General features: G+C 38.1%; 1 protein-coding gene across 1 annotated transcript in view; it reads left to right on the top strand.

Moving 5' to 3' along the window:
- Positions 1–1,103: 1,103 nt before the first annotated feature.
- The window catches only part of HS3ST1 (heparan sulfate-glucosamine 3-sulfotransferase 1), an 83,095-nt gene continuing 68,598 nt past the window's right edge, over positions 1,104–15,600 (top strand). The window contains exon 1 of the mRNA XM_015819890.1: positions 1,104–1,553. The gene's annotated coding sequence lies outside the window, so the exon portion shown is untranslated. The remainder of the gene's footprint in view (positions 1,554–15,600) is intronic.

The raw sequence follows: 15,600 nt of genomic DNA, 5'->3' as shown, positions 1-15,600 counted from the left end.
ACTGTCCAGTAAACCTCTCCTTCCCGTTTTCGTCTATCATTGCTTAACAGCCTAGCTGGATGACAGTCCCCTTTGAGATCTTGTCTGATGGGAGGGGGGGGGAGTTAAGCAGAATCAGACCTGAGCTATAGGCTGAAGAAGAAGAAAATCCTAGAATATATCGTGGCCAAGAAAACTACTGCTTGTGTGTCATGAGGCCACTGACAGCTTAGCAGGACTGAAAGGAGGCTTAACTTTTATCCACCTACCAGCTTGTTCTCGGAACAAGAAAGTGGGATCTCAATAAAAAAATAATCTTCTTTTGGATGTGCAGTAACTCTGGTGTACTGATTTTCCAACGCTGCTTTGGTTGGAATAGCAACGATACGGCTTGATCGCGACTATTGCGTCGGGCTTGAATATTCGCTTGCCGCTGAACGGAGTAGCATTTCTTTCCGAGTTAAATTGCAAAAAACAGAAGGCTATGTAAGACCCCGCACATTGCAAGGGTTGATTAGGCAGCCGCACCACCTCGAAAGGTTCCCTGATTTTTAGCCTGTCACCACCCGGGAGCCAACCCCTCTAGTCTACAGGAACACAGATCGGGTCCGACTTCTGACGCTAGCGCCACGATGCGAGTTAGTCTAGTGTTTTCAAAAAAGGCTGCACGTAAGAACTAGTTCCCCCTTGAGTTTTTCCACCCTTTTCTCCCGGCGCGGCGCTTTCCCAGCTCCTACGCTCCCCTTGCAACTCGTCAGCTCTTCCCCGCCGGCCAGGACGTCTTTGCAGACGCAGCTCGGGGATTGGAACCACCCTTTCTTTTTTTTTCCCCTCCCGCGTCCCCGTTTGGGGTGAAGCTTGGACCCCGCCGCTCGCGTGCAAGAGGCTGCGCCGCCATCCCCCTCCTCTTCCTCTCTTCCACCTCCTCCCTTCCCTCCGCCCGCCCCCCCCCGGCGTTGTCCGGGGACGCTTCCCGAAACTGGGCGAGGAGGGTAGGAGCCGGCGCCTACCTGCCCGCCTTTCAGCTCGAGCGCGGGCTGTCGAGGAAGTCACCTGCTCCCCAAGCTCCTCCCCCTTTGGCAGCCCAGCCCTGCGGGGGCAAAGGAGAGAGGAGCGGCGAGTCGCCCTCTGGCATAGACGGACGCTCCCGCTAGCTCGAGCCGGGCAGCCCGGGCGCCGACTCTGCTCCGCTCCGCTCCGTCCTCCCGCCGCGCGCCGAGGCGGGGGATTGCGCGCGAAGTCATGCATCCATTAATGAACTCTGCGCGCGGGAGTTGTTGCAGCGGGGGGCCCGGCTGGCGTTCCTCCAAGCCCCCGTCCGCTTGGCTTTCCCTGGTTCTGGTCCCTGGGACTGATGAATGAATCATGAGGTGGCTGCTGGTAAGGCATTTATCTGGGGCAGACGGCACCGCAGCCTTCTGCCTTCGCACGGTGGGGTGAAGCGGGCGGGAGAGCGCGACCTGCTTTTCCTGGCCAGCTCCGGGACCTGCCGCCGACCCCAATTGCCAGCTTTGCCCGCCAGCCCCTTGGGTCCTGCAGCAGAAGAACCGCGGCTTTCCATGGCTCCTGAGGAGGTAACCCCAAAAACGCGAAGTGGTTTGTTTTGGCTAGCGAGCCACTTCTCTCTTCCGGGAGAAAGCAAAAAGAGAGGGGGAGAGAGAGAAGCTCGGATGTTAAAATTAGGAACTGGGGTTAATACTTGTCTTCGGGCTGGTATCGAGGCTGAGTGTTTTTCCACAGAGTTTTGAACGCTGTTAGTCTTGGGAAGTGAAGTCCACGTGTAATCTGGTGTGCGTCTGAATGTTATGTCACTGAAGTTCCTCGGCGATGCGCTGCAGCGGATCAAAGCTCCCCTCGCCTCCTGCCTAAGATCTACATGCTGAGTTGGAACTCCTCTCAGCGGATGCTTAAGGAAAACATTTGTGACTTAAAAAATAAAATAAAATAAAATAAAAATAAGAGGCCATTGGCAAGCCCGGGGAGGGAGATCATGAAATATTAAAAGCAGCTAATGCATTGATTTCATTTTTCTTACCCAAAAATGAACACTTGCAGATTAATTTGCATACTTAACATTACCTTTGAAGAGAGAGAGCAGTGCCAAATTCATTTTTCCCCCTTCCCCATGCACTGCATTTAAATTTGCCTTAGAGAAAGACTTGAGTCACTTAAGTTGCCATCAGCTGGAAGATCACAATAGGTCACAGTTATTTATTGCAAGGGAGGGGGCTGCCTTTTGAAATCTAGAGATAATTCACTTCTGTTGCATCATTTCTTACAAGCCAACTGCCCCTGGGTCAGAGTTGACTAGTAGTCACATGTCCTGATCTGGAAGATTGGCTGATATCGCTGATTACCGAGAGAAAGAAACTCTGCATGTGCTTAGATGTACTCTCTGCTTGTTGCATCAAATTGTTCCAGGGCTGAGTCCATCCTTATACAGATTCTGTAACTGAGCAAGATCCATATGAACCCCTAATGCTCATTACACTAGCCAAGATTGCATAAATGCTTAGACCAAAATTTGTTTAATCTTAAAATAAAGATTAGTCACCATTATTTAGTTTATTTTGCCTTTTTTTCCCCACTAGGAATTATAGCCTCGTAACCTGTCTGGAAAGTATAATGACTAACAACTTTGGGGTCAATTTAGAAATAATAAAGCTATCCTATGGTTTGACCTACGAATACAATAGTAGGTTATATTCCTTAATGCATGTTTAAAATCATTTTTGATAGTTTAGTTTGTGGTGGGGCTAAAATTACTGTAATTGAGTTCATCTTCTTTGTGTGGACACGCAGAGTAGCTAAACTTTTTTAATCTAGCTTTCTGACTTCATTATTTGTGAAAATCTGATTTTGTAATACGCAAATATTGCAAAAGGGAGGAATGAATGGAATTGGAAACCAGCCAAGATACATTTTCAAAGAATAATCTATTTAATTGAGTAATCTGCATAGTAGTATGGGTGAACCACAGATAGGATCAGTGGTGGGATTCAAATATGTGAACAATCAGTTCTCTGTATCGATGCTGCTTCCGGAAGTCCATTCTGGGCCTGGGCAACAAAAAATTAGCTACCCGTTCTGCCAAAGTGGTGTGAACCAGCTGAATCCCACCACTGGGTAGGATCTGATATATTTGGAGTGCTTTTTTTTAATCGCTCAGTGAGGGTACTTGAATCCTGAACAGGAGCCACACTAACAATAGTTCCCTCTTCCTGTGGTCTGAATGAACCTGTTGCACTGAAGAATGCTTGGGTGAAAATCACCAATCAGAATTATTATTCTGCAACTAATTCTTGGATTTTAGAATCCAGGAAAATAGATCCCACAAAATCTGAAATGCCTCAAAGTAATCCAATGTCTTTAAATGATCTTGTTTAAAATTGTCTAAAATGAATATTGTTCAAGTTATTTGTCTAATGACTACTATTTAATCGGTGACTGAAAGTTTTCTCCTTGTTTATGAAATCAACTATCACTGTGAAACAAAGGCAGCAGTTCTTTGTGGGACAGAAAAACCATCCTGTCAGGTTAAGTTAAAAAAAAAAATTCTGATATATTACTTTATGTTGCAGTCATTTATCATTCTTGAAAGAGAACCATAAAGTGTTAAATCTATTAAAAATTTACCAGAATATGCTCAGGTAATTGTTCCTAATTTCAGGAGGCTGTTCACATTTAGAAGACTAGTGCTATAACCAATTGCACTCGCTTTTTTAATTCTGTGAACCATATCATTAGTAAACATAGAAAAGATTTAAATGGGTTCGGTGTTTATTGTGCTGTGATAAACCCTCTATTTAATTCGTGGCTGCCTAGCAGCAGCATCTAACCAACCTTAACTGATCTTAAGCAGCTAAATAGGGCCAGATCTGATTAGAACTTTCATGAGAGATTAATAGTTGCATCTGAAGGCTGTAGGCTAAACTAGGAAGTTGAAGAAAACACTTTGGAATAAGGCAATAGCAAACCACTTAAATCTTGTTGACAAGGAAACCTGTTCATGAAGTTGCTGAGTCAAACTTGACTGTCTTTTAGTTAGCCCCAGCTACAAAGGCATGGATAGTTTGTGGATAGTTCCTATGTTGCCATTGATTATAATAGCAAAATATATGCCTAACCTACCATCTCCCATTAAAAAAATCTCAGAGCCTATAAAGTACACTGCTTGTACTTTTTGTGTTGTTGATTGAATTGAGACTGGACAGCCAGCCGCTTGTCAGAAATGGTAAAGGGTCTCCTGCCTGAGCAGGGGGTTGGACTAGATGACCTCCAAGGTCCCTTCCAACTCTGTTATTCTGTTTTTCTGAATTAAAATTAAACTTGTTCTGAATTAAAATTCACCTAAGACTTATTTCAAAGGGACAAATGGCAACTCTGTTTTTCTCCCTACCCCACTCCCCCTACCATCTCCATCATTTATTTTATTCTTGTTTCAATTCTTACATGTTAATTTCTGGTTGTGACTCTCTTGCTCTCCAGAAGCACTGCTGAATTCCTGATTGCCTTTTAATTTAATCCAAACAGTATGACACTCCTACATTTTCTTCCAGGACTCTATGTCAGAATAGGAATTATGAAAATAAGGATCTGCTATAGCTAATATTAAGTCTAGCAGTATGAAAACCTCTAATTTGGTTCTGTGTACTTTTACTGATTTCCCAGTTTGTAGGTTACTTTACAATTAATCCATCTAATAAAAGAGTACACAATTCCCCCGATTCCAAGATTTGAACAATCATGTCATTAGAATATTGGTTTACTCCAGGTTTCTATGTACTTTGCTCTGATTCACGCCCATAAAAACTCATAGGAAATGAGGGTTATTAACCTCATATTTATGTGTTTAATTTTACTACTGGAAAGGAAGTTTTGAAGATAGACTTTCTCCAGAACTGGAGCCTGTAACAGTATTAATGCCTTCTTTACTAACATTCTAAGGTGATATTAGTAGTAGTTGGTTACTATGGTTTTGTTATTTGCTTTTGGATCGTAGAATATTAGCATTAATATAACCCAGATAACACAATTTGATTTAAAACTGAAAACCTGGTTTTGACTTCTGTTAAACCCTCTATATCAGGGGTGTCAAACTGCTGGCCTGTGGGCCGGTTGCATCATGTGGAGGCTGCACCCACCCAGCTCCAGCAATGCGAAAAAAGTCACGCTACGTCGCGACACGTCACGCGACACAGCAAGTTTGACACCCATGCTCTATATGGAACCTTTCACGGTGTTCTCTCAGTATATAAGAAATGACCTAACAATTGGTCTAAAGATTTTAGTCCAACATCTAAATATGCCAATCGGCGTATTTCTAGGGAAACATTTTTGTTGTAAAGTTTGGTGTGTGCTATTAATAAACACTCAACTTCATCTCACAATAATTCAGAGCACATGAGATATAATAGGCGTGAGATTTATGGTTTGTCAGTTTTAATGATGTGTCTTGTTTGGCATTATTGCATTTCACACTTTTAATGAGTCAGAAATTTATTGCAAAGGCACATCCTTTATGTTCATAAAGAACGAGACAGATCCCTCATCAAGGGCACAGTTTTCATTTTGCCTCTGTTCAACTTTTTGGTTTTTTATGAATGGATCAAAAAACAAAATGCACCATATTCTAACGAATGTAAGACCCTCTGAGATTCCTATTTATATTTATAATATATGTTATATATTGAAAGTTCTTGGAACAAGTTGAATTGCACTTGGAATATATCACATTGTACCTTTCTTCCTATGCTTTTTAACACCTTCCCTTTCTTTGCTGATCTCCCTGCCCTAGCATCTGGAATACAATATGTTCAGTAAAGTTTGCTTTGGTTTTTTTTAAAGATCAGAAGTCATTCATTTCTTTCCTTTTAGGGAAACATAGAGTGACAGAACTTCAGACCTTTCAAGTTACAGAAATTTGCTACAAATTGGAATCTTCTTTGATTATTCTGTCACTCATATCAATGCAGAAAACAGTATATGAAGAGTTATGCTAAAACTTCAAAATGGAGGAAATTTGGACTGAATTTGGAAAATCTAATGGTACATCAAATGCCCCAAACTGGACTGAGAAATTGATGAGAGCTTCAAAGGGTTGGCTCACTGCAAAAACTGTTTGCAAAAACTACAATATTGTTTCCAAATTTTCATAGAGAAATGGAGCCAGTTGATTGACAGGTTGACCTTCTCATCACTGGCAATATTTTTTCAGGTGCATTCCAAATCATAGAGACTTGGTGAAGTCCTTTCAAATGGCTATAGAAAACCACTAGAAGATTTTCACCAAATCATAATTGCTAAGATGAACACTGTATTATGTTGTTAAGAACCATGCTCAAATCAAAATGCTTTCTTAAACCATTGGTCTCCCAACAAATATAATGTAATTGTCTTAAAAAGAATCCCAACATCTCTGCTCCTATTGTTTTGTAATTTACAGATTTCTTATCCAAATGAACCAATTTGTGCAATTTTCATTGAAGTATTCTGTTAAACAGCATTTGTGGAAGAGAAAATGGTTTAATTAAATCTTTTTGGCCTTTCAAATACTAGCTTTATCTCAGAATTTGTATAAAACATAGTAGGGTTTATCTCCACAAGTGAGATAGCTATTCTTGGACATTTCATCTAATTATTTCCCAAACTAAGCAACAGTGCAGACATTTTTCTAAAATAAAAAGCAGAACCCATAGAAGCTTGATTCCAAAAATCCTGCATTTGTTTCTGTCAGTTTGATGGTTTTCATTGCCTCAGACGTATTTATTGTATCTTAAAATATTATTCTATTTTTTGAAATTTCAACTGTTCATGATTTTTGCATTCGCATTAAGGGGAGGCTTGAATGTTGGTTAAAGTGGGTAATAACTATCCAAGTTGAAATTGGGCATTTATTATTCCAATTTATATCCTGTTTTTCTGCCCACAGACCACTCAAGTTGGCAACTGTGCAAACTATCTAATTGGGTCCCAAACTAAATTTCTGTGGTCTGTGCATATTCCTATTAGAATTATCATTTTGGTAGCTTATATTATTTTATTTTGTTACCCTAATTAGTTAATGTCCTACATTACTGTGTCATAAATGAAGCTGTCTAATTTAGGTGTTTGTGTTTTTTATTCTTCTTTCTTCCTTTCTGCTTTCTCACTGTGCTAGTCAGGTTTCTGAATACATATATTCCTTTTATTTTATTGCTCAATCTGTACCAATACTTTGCTGTAACTCAATGTGCCTAGTGCTTAATGAGGTGAGTCAAGACAGTCCCATCTGGTTTTTTAGCTCTTGTAACAGGATGAAGTTGTTTGTCTCTGTAAATCTTAAAAGCACAGTGTTATATGATTCCTACTGACACATGGTTTAAAAGGAGCTGAGCCAGGCATAAGCGTCTTCAATATTGCCCAATATATTAAAAATTAGATGTTTTTCATTTGATGACTATTAATCCATATTAGTGATTCTGAATGTATATACTCTTACTTTCTTATTCAGTTGAATATTATTCACCAATACAATAAATTATACAATACTGTGTTTAGAGATTAAGATGTCAGAAATATATTTTTGCAGGGTTCAACTGCAACTGTACATTTTTAAAGAATTGTGTGCACAGAATCTTATTAGGTGGCATCATCAATCTTCAAACTGCAAACCTGACAGTTCATGTTTGCTAAGCTGAGCCATTTGCTCTTTAATGACCTTCTTCTCTGAGATTTAACTCACGAAACAAAGTGAATTTGTTGCAGTGGCAGACATTTCCTTCAAAATATATTAAATCTGTGACCATGTTACTTTTACAAAGTGTTTATTTGTAGGCCTTGTACATAGAATAGGGAAAGCATGAAACTTGCAATGTAGTGAATTAACAACAGAGAATACAATATATAGGCACCTGTTAATATAAAATCATTTTATAAATATAAATAGAAAATAGAAAAAGTAGCATCGAATTGGGAGGAGACAAACACATGTATGGTATTGGAAGGAGAACAGTATAAAAATATAATCAGTACTAATAATGCAATATATAAGACACAGCTTCAGAATTTTTAGGCTCATTCTTTGGACAGTATATTGATTCCAATTTGTTACAAGCAGAAGAAAGAAGTCATAACTTTTTTCATTCTGCCATCTTTTGAGGACATATTGACCAAAATATGCCTTCACTGTTGTGGTTTCCTGTATGATCCTGTATCTTTGGAGACTTGAATCGGTTACTTTCTGGTTTATTACTGATTAAAGAATGTTTGTAAACACTTATCCACTTTTTGAAGTAGAATTTGTTGATTTTCAGTAATACATATCTTACATAGCTATTTTTCCTATTTTTATGTTTTGTTAAGAATAATCAAATACTGAAACAATTTGTCTTATGCTGATTTCAGCAATTCTGCATACTATTTTGAGAATCAGGAAAGTGGGGGAAAAATCATTATAGGTAGTCCTCAACTTATGACCGTAATGGAACCTGCCCATCACAGCTATAAATTGTGAAGGTCATAAATTGGGACATTCACATGACCAGCCCAGTTTTACAACCTCTTTGGCAGCGGTTGTTAAGCAAATGTGGACTTAAAGCAGCTACTATGGTTGTTATGGGAACATTACAGTCGTTAAGTGAACTTTTATAAAAAAAACTGGAAGTAAATGTTGGTGTTTAGAAAAAAACATAAAAATGATCATGTGACCACTTCAAACCGTCATAACAGTGGGCTGGGTACTCAACATACAGTCACATAACTGCAGAGGGGGCAGTGTCAGAACTTTAGAACCAGGTCATAAATGCCCCCAGGGAAGTCCATCGTAAGTTTGAACTGTTGCTAGTCATAAATCAAAGACTACTTGTAATATTAATATTAATAAAGGAGCATATTGAAAAATAGCACTAAAGTAGTGGATTGATTTCACCTTTTGGTTCAGATATCCTCTGGTCCCTAGAAGTTTTTGTTCAATTGATCCTTTGAAACCTATTTTTGTGGGATGAAAGCAAATGAAGTTAAGGAGGAAAATTGGAAATTGTATCATAGAAATATTTGTTAGATGTATAAGGAGAGATCTGTAATGAGGTTAAAGTTTAAAAGACAACACTGAAAAATGGAGGATGAAAAGGCAGAAGTAAATTATTCTGAATCTTGGAATGTTCTCTTTTTTGCCATTTTTACTGCTATAAAATTGATAAAGATAGTTATTGTGGAAATATTCTACAATATTTCTCAAGTTTCTTAGTTCCATGAAAATAATTTTCAGTGATAGCAGGACTGCTTGCTAGCAAGAGTTCGCTACTGCTCTTTCAATAGCTGTTTTCAAAAATTTACTTATTGCATCTGTTTATTATCTTGTCTTCATGGAGTCATATTATGACTCTGATAGACTTGTGAACAAATATTACTGCAATACAATAACTTATATGAATTTTTGTTTTGAGTCCCTAGGAAAAAAGGGATGGATGTTGTAGTATCATTCAGGAAATCAGTAAACTTTAAATTCTGAATAATGGCCTGCAATCTGTAGAAAGAAACATAATGGTGATGGAGAGGGATATCTATTGCCTTTAAGTTCCCGATTTTACAACTTATCAAATACCTAACAAAATATGTATTGAAAAAAATTTTTTATATATCAACGTCATAAATCATTTTAGAAGTATGATCACTTAATTTTGGAAAAGTAAATTTTATGACGGGGTCTAATAAAAATTTTTGGTTTATGACTTTTATAAACGTCTACAAACGATCTCAACAGTGATGAAAGTGGAGAGAGAATGTATTTGTATAAACTTTTCACTTGCCTTCTCTGTAATATACAAGCTTTTTAAAATTTTAAAAAATTCATGTGAGTTGTAGAAATTGTTAAGGTTTTTCTAATATATTTCAGTTTATCTTTTACTGAACTATAATTGTGATCTCATAACTGAACATGAGGAATGTTTTCCTAATCTTTTTTCTATCTGTTTGAGTTTCTTTACTTTCTATTTTTTAAAAAATCTTTATATTAATCTGTTATAATAACAGATTTATGCAGAAGAAAAATCAACAGATTATTCAAAAAGAAAGCCTAAAGAGTAGGATTTCTTGAAAAGTCTTTCCCAGCATGGTACACTCTTGATAGTTAAAATCCTGGCTGAAATTCTGAGGGTTGTTGACTTTTGCATTCCAGGAGGCATTAGATAAATTAAATCTGTTTCAGTCTGATTAAAAAAATGAGCTAGTGCATCAATTGATCCATTTGTTTTCAGTCCTTGAAGGATAATTCAAAATGATTCCCTCTTCTTGTCCTTCTTGGCAATGTTTTTGTGGCTGGATAGTACAAAGTTTGGATTTCTAAAACCTGTAAAGATGCAACAGTGAATTTACAGTTAATAGTATGGTTGAGCTTTTTGGCATTTGGTTGGGTTAAAGACAAAGTAGGTATGTTAACCCTAGTGCAGAGGTCTCAAACCTTTTGGGCACCAAGGACCGATTCCATGGAGAGAGGTTTTTCTGCGGACTGGAGGGTGCATGATTTTGTGTGCTGCCTGCATCCCGCAGATGGAGCTTTGCTTGTTTGTGTGGACCGGTTGCTGGCATGCCGCAGCCCAGTACTGGTCCACGGACCAGGGGTTGGGGACCCCCGCCCTAGTGGAAGCTTAACATACTTACTTTATATTACCTTTTAGGTAAAATAAATTGCAGGGGGGGGGAAAATGCTGCTGAGTATCAGTGGCGCATACTTGATGAATTTTTTTTGGAAATCCCTAGTTGTTCAAGGGTTATGTGTGGGCCTTGACTAAAGGATTCCACCGCGTCACCGAGTCGCCAATTCTACGACTCGAAGAGTCGACTTTTAGGCCGTTGGGTCCAAACTCCGGACTCACGGTATATTATCCCACTCGAGGGTAGGAGTAGGGTCAAGGACGATTGGATCGTCAAACTTTCGTACGTTTACGTTCATCTATTTATCCATAGTGAAATCACCCTTTCATTGTCCACTCTGTGATGTCATGCTGACCACATGGCCACAGAAATATCTTCAAACAGCGCTGGGTCAATAGCCTTGAAACAAAGATGAGCATCACCACCCTGTAGTCAGCAACAACTAGTAAAATCCACAGGGACTCCTTTACCTTTTACCTTTGACATTTCCTAACAATTTCAAGAGTCCAGATGTACTCTGAAGAAATGAAGATGGAAGATTGCTGTGATCATCATGGCTGGTTTTTTTTTTTTGTAAATTGGAAGTCTTTGTGGTTCTGACAAAATCATCTAAGGATATCTTGTTGAAAAGGAAGCTTAAGATTTCATTCAGATGTGTTGAGATAAACAGCATGTATGTACTTTACCCCTCCAATGGGTTATTACTTCCTCAAATATGCTATTTTTAAAAAAGTAATATATAATTGTAGTATCTCAAAATCCTAGAAGAAAAATAAGGGCCATTTGTGGTTGGGGTATTGGACAGACATCAGAAAAACCCGTGTTCAAGTCCGTCATCATCCATTGAAGTTTATTAAGTGATTTTGGGGATGCTGTTTTGGGGGAAAATGGGAGGAAAGGGGCATTATGCATGTTACCCTGCATTCCTGAAGGAATAGTAGCAAGATCTAGCTAAATCTAGCAAAAACAATTTAAAATAAAAATTATATGAAATTCTATGAAACTTTTAATGAATAAATTTAAAGTAGATTTTGAATTTTTCTATCACTGTATTTTCTTTCCAATTCCAAAAGGAAGCACTGTATTGAAGAGGTTCTGACAAACTGTTTTGGGCCAGTTACGAAATCCAAAATGATGAAAGCTACTAAACTTGGATTTTCTTCACTTCCTCCACTTATTCTGCCTATGACAAATAGCCCCATTTCATTCTGTGCATGGAGCAAATCCAACTTAGTTTGTTCTGCTGGGTTTGAGTTTAGGCACAGGGTCATGTGAGCACTGCTATTCTGTGCGTGGAATAGTTTGGCCCAGCACATTTTGCACATCCCTATATTCTTCATATCAAAATCATGATGTTGAAATGCCAAGGAGCCGGTGCATAGACTGTCGTTTGGGAAGAACAAAGAACCTCTGAATGTTTGTTCTTGTAGCAGACAAGCCTCTTTGGAACCTTGAAACATACAGAATTTTGGGGAAATAGCTGTGCAGTTGTCAATAGTGACAATCAACGCTGAATAGAAATATCCCTAACCGTTTAGAACAAAGTAATTGCTAGTTTTTGATCTTTATCTTTATTTTGCCAAACTAGAAAAATGTAATCTTCTTTAAAAAAATCATTTGAAGGCATCTTGACAATGCTCCTTTTGATAAAAGAACACAGTATCTTTTTTCATTCTGTTTATTGAACAGAGGTATCTGGTTATATACCGTATATAGAACAATTATCTTGGCTGAGATTATTGGTTCCATGTCCTTGGCACAGATTTGGTTGGTCCTTCTCAACCTGCTCTTTTGCCAGAATTTACCATAAGAAAAATCAGATGCAGAGGAGAATATCTTTCAACAGCTAGACATTCCCAAAAGTTAAGCCTATGAGGAAAAAACATAGAGAAAGGCAGTGAGGAATTATGAGATATTTTAACACTGTTTTCACAAACCGCATATATTTCAAGCAAGAAAAAACTTTTCTGTACCTTTGTTTTCTGCTCTCAGGTAATTTGGGCCCGTCCCCCTCCCCCAGTCCAATTTACCTCACAGAGTTGCTGGTTGCTGTTTTGGAAGAAATAGGAAGAACTGCTGTGGTCAGGTAGTCCTCAACTTATAGTGGTAATGGAGCCTTCCCATCACGGTCATAAGTCAAGATAATTGTAAATGGATCAGTCGCATGACTGACCTGTTTTTCCAACTTTTTCTGCAGCAGTCATTAAGCAAACACTGTGGTTGTAAAGCGGCCATTACAGTTGTTAAGCAAACCAGTGGTTCACTTTGGATGCAGTTTTGCCAGAAACAAAAGTAAATGCCAGTGTTTTGCAAAACCATTGTAAAACATGCTCACATGACCATGGGACACTGCAAACTGTCATAAATGTGGCCCAGTTGCTGAGCTCCTGAAGTTCAGCCATGCAACCTTGGAGGGGTTCTGACCATTGTAACTTCAAATCCAGGTTGTAAGTAGCCTCTGGGTAGGCCCACCATAACTTCAAATGGTCACTAAGCAACTGGTCACAAGTCAAGGAATACCTGTACGCCACCTTAAAAGGAATCAAATAAATAAATGCAAATAGGAATACAGACTTTGCTTCGTAGCAAGGTTTGTTTCATTATCTTTACCTCAACTCGCAAATAATCTGTATTCTTCCTTTCTTGGAAGTAGGCTTCCTTTGGGAAGAATAGTGGTATATATTTATCTTAAATATTATTTTACCCGCATTTGCAACTTTGAAGAATTTGTCCATTAGATGTCCATCTGACCTGTAAGAGCTCAAGATGACTTTGAAGCACTACCTTCTCAGTTTTCCCTTATTATGGAAGAAGTTGGCCTGAAAGAGAGCAAAGTGGCCATTATACTTCCACGGCCAAGGGTGACTTGAACTCAGGCCATTTACTCTTAGTTCAAAACCCCAACCATTATACCATACTGACTCGCAGAATATCAACTTTTGCTTACATCAGAGAGCAGGAGTTTACTCATCACAGCCATTGTACTTATTGCATTCTGATCCATGGTAACAGTTTGCTTATTGTAGGAAAGCTCAGAATGTTGGCTCATACATACTGATGTAGAGATATATATGCATTGAAATAGAACTTCCTTTGGTTGTTTGAACCAAACTGTCAAATCCCCTGAAGCAGGACTTACTCTTGTTATCTTTTGCAACAGCAGGATGTTTGAATGCATTACATAAGTAAATATATCATTTGAACAAGTTAACCTAGTAAATTAAAAGAAGCGGCTTGTATTTCTGTTCTGTGCCTGGTCGTTGAGTAAGTAATAAGTTATGTGACATTTTCATATGTTGTATATGAAGCAGGCAACACATTTGCCTTTAATTATAAGGTGAGTATGAAAACTTTTCATTGCAGGCAACATTGGCAGGCTTACAACATTGTTGGCATTAGGGAGAATTGAATCGGTTGGTCAATTCTTACATTCCTGGTGTGTCTGGAAAAGTAAAAGATCAATGATGCTCAGCTCAGCCTCATTTGAAATTTCCATCTTGGGGCCCCCAGGCATATTTTGAAGGCTTAAGGAAAGATTTATTTCTCATTGAGATGCAGACATATTTATGAGAACTACTGTCTGTATTCCTGGCAAGTGAAGCAGTGAGATCTGGTGGTGCAACAAAGCCAGGTTTTGATATTTGAAAGCAGAAGACATCAAATGGAAGCTTTTACAGATATTCTCATGAATCTTGTTCAGAATTATACAGAAATCTTGTTCAGAATTATACAGAAACTCACTGAGTTGGACATTCAGTACCTAGCATTCTGGTCCATAAATAGAAGAATGTAAAAAGTTAGTTTTTTTTTAACAAAATGAGATAGCTCTGAAAGAGGGGAGAAACAAATAAGAGGACAGAACCAAGTCTGACCTTCATGAATCTTTCGGACAAAAAAAATTGTTTTCTCCCATTTTTAGCTAACCATTCTTAATGCTACTTTCTTTGCTGGTTGCTTTTTCACCACAGCACATACCTTTTCCGGGGGAAATTGGGGTGCTGGTAAACCATTCTATCTGCTTTTTACTTCCATAATTCACTTGTTTCCTAGTCCTGAAAAGGGACATACAAATGAAAAAAACATCATCAGAGGGAATAACCAGGAAGAATGAGAAAGGCTAGTATGGTAGAAATTCACAGGAGCTTTTCTCTAGTGGCACCCCAGTTAAGAAACTACAACCCAAAGAGATCAGATTAATTTTCTCTTTTACTTTAGAAATAATGGAATATTTGAGATTTTAATAGTACTAAATAATCTCTGCCTTCTCATTTCAATGCAACTTGCAGTTTATTATTTTTGTTACATTGTTTTTGTTCATACAACTTTATGATGGATGAGTTGTTATTATCTATGAATTGTATATTTTTACAAATATCTAATATGTGGACAGATGATTTATAATTTTAATTAAATAAAATATGAATCTTCTGTCTTTGTTGACCTATTATTCATATGTATGTAATAGACATTACATTATAAACGTGATGAGTAAACGTACAAACAAGGATATTGACATTTTTGGGACAGCTGATTTAATTTTATGCAGCACTGTTCTAATGGGATATCAACTTTCCAAATTTCTATGCAGCCAACAGATTTTCCACAATTTGGAAGACAAAACTTATTTCACTTATTCACATCAAATTTATTATTATGCTGTACTCCGTAAATATTTTTCTTTTCCTGAGTTGATATTCTGAGTTTGTATCAATACAGAGCATATATCTCCTAGGTTATGGAACATGAACATCATGTTGCCTTGCAAAGGAATCCCTAGATTAGGGATGATACCTTACATGAGCATTCTTGGAGCAAAATTGCCTCAAATGACCTTTTCATTAGCAGGAAATGCTGTGTGTGATTCAGATACAACTAAGGCCTGGTAATATCATGTACAAGTTGATACATATCCTGCAAGTTCTACATTTTGATAAAAAATTTAATATGAAAAACTCAAACAACCCAAAGTGGGCACTGGATTAATAGACA

Source organism: Protobothrops mucrosquamatus, unplaced genomic scaffold (genome assembly GCF_001527695.2).
Source record: "Protobothrops mucrosquamatus isolate PMUCROS unplaced genomic scaffold, P.Mucros_1.0 scaffold1012, whole genome shotgun sequence".
In the NCBI taxonomy this organism is placed as follows: domain Eukaryota; kingdom Metazoa; phylum Chordata; class Lepidosauria; order Squamata; family Viperidae; genus Protobothrops; species Protobothrops mucrosquamatus.
This window is presented reverse-complemented; position numbering and strand designations above follow the sequence as displayed.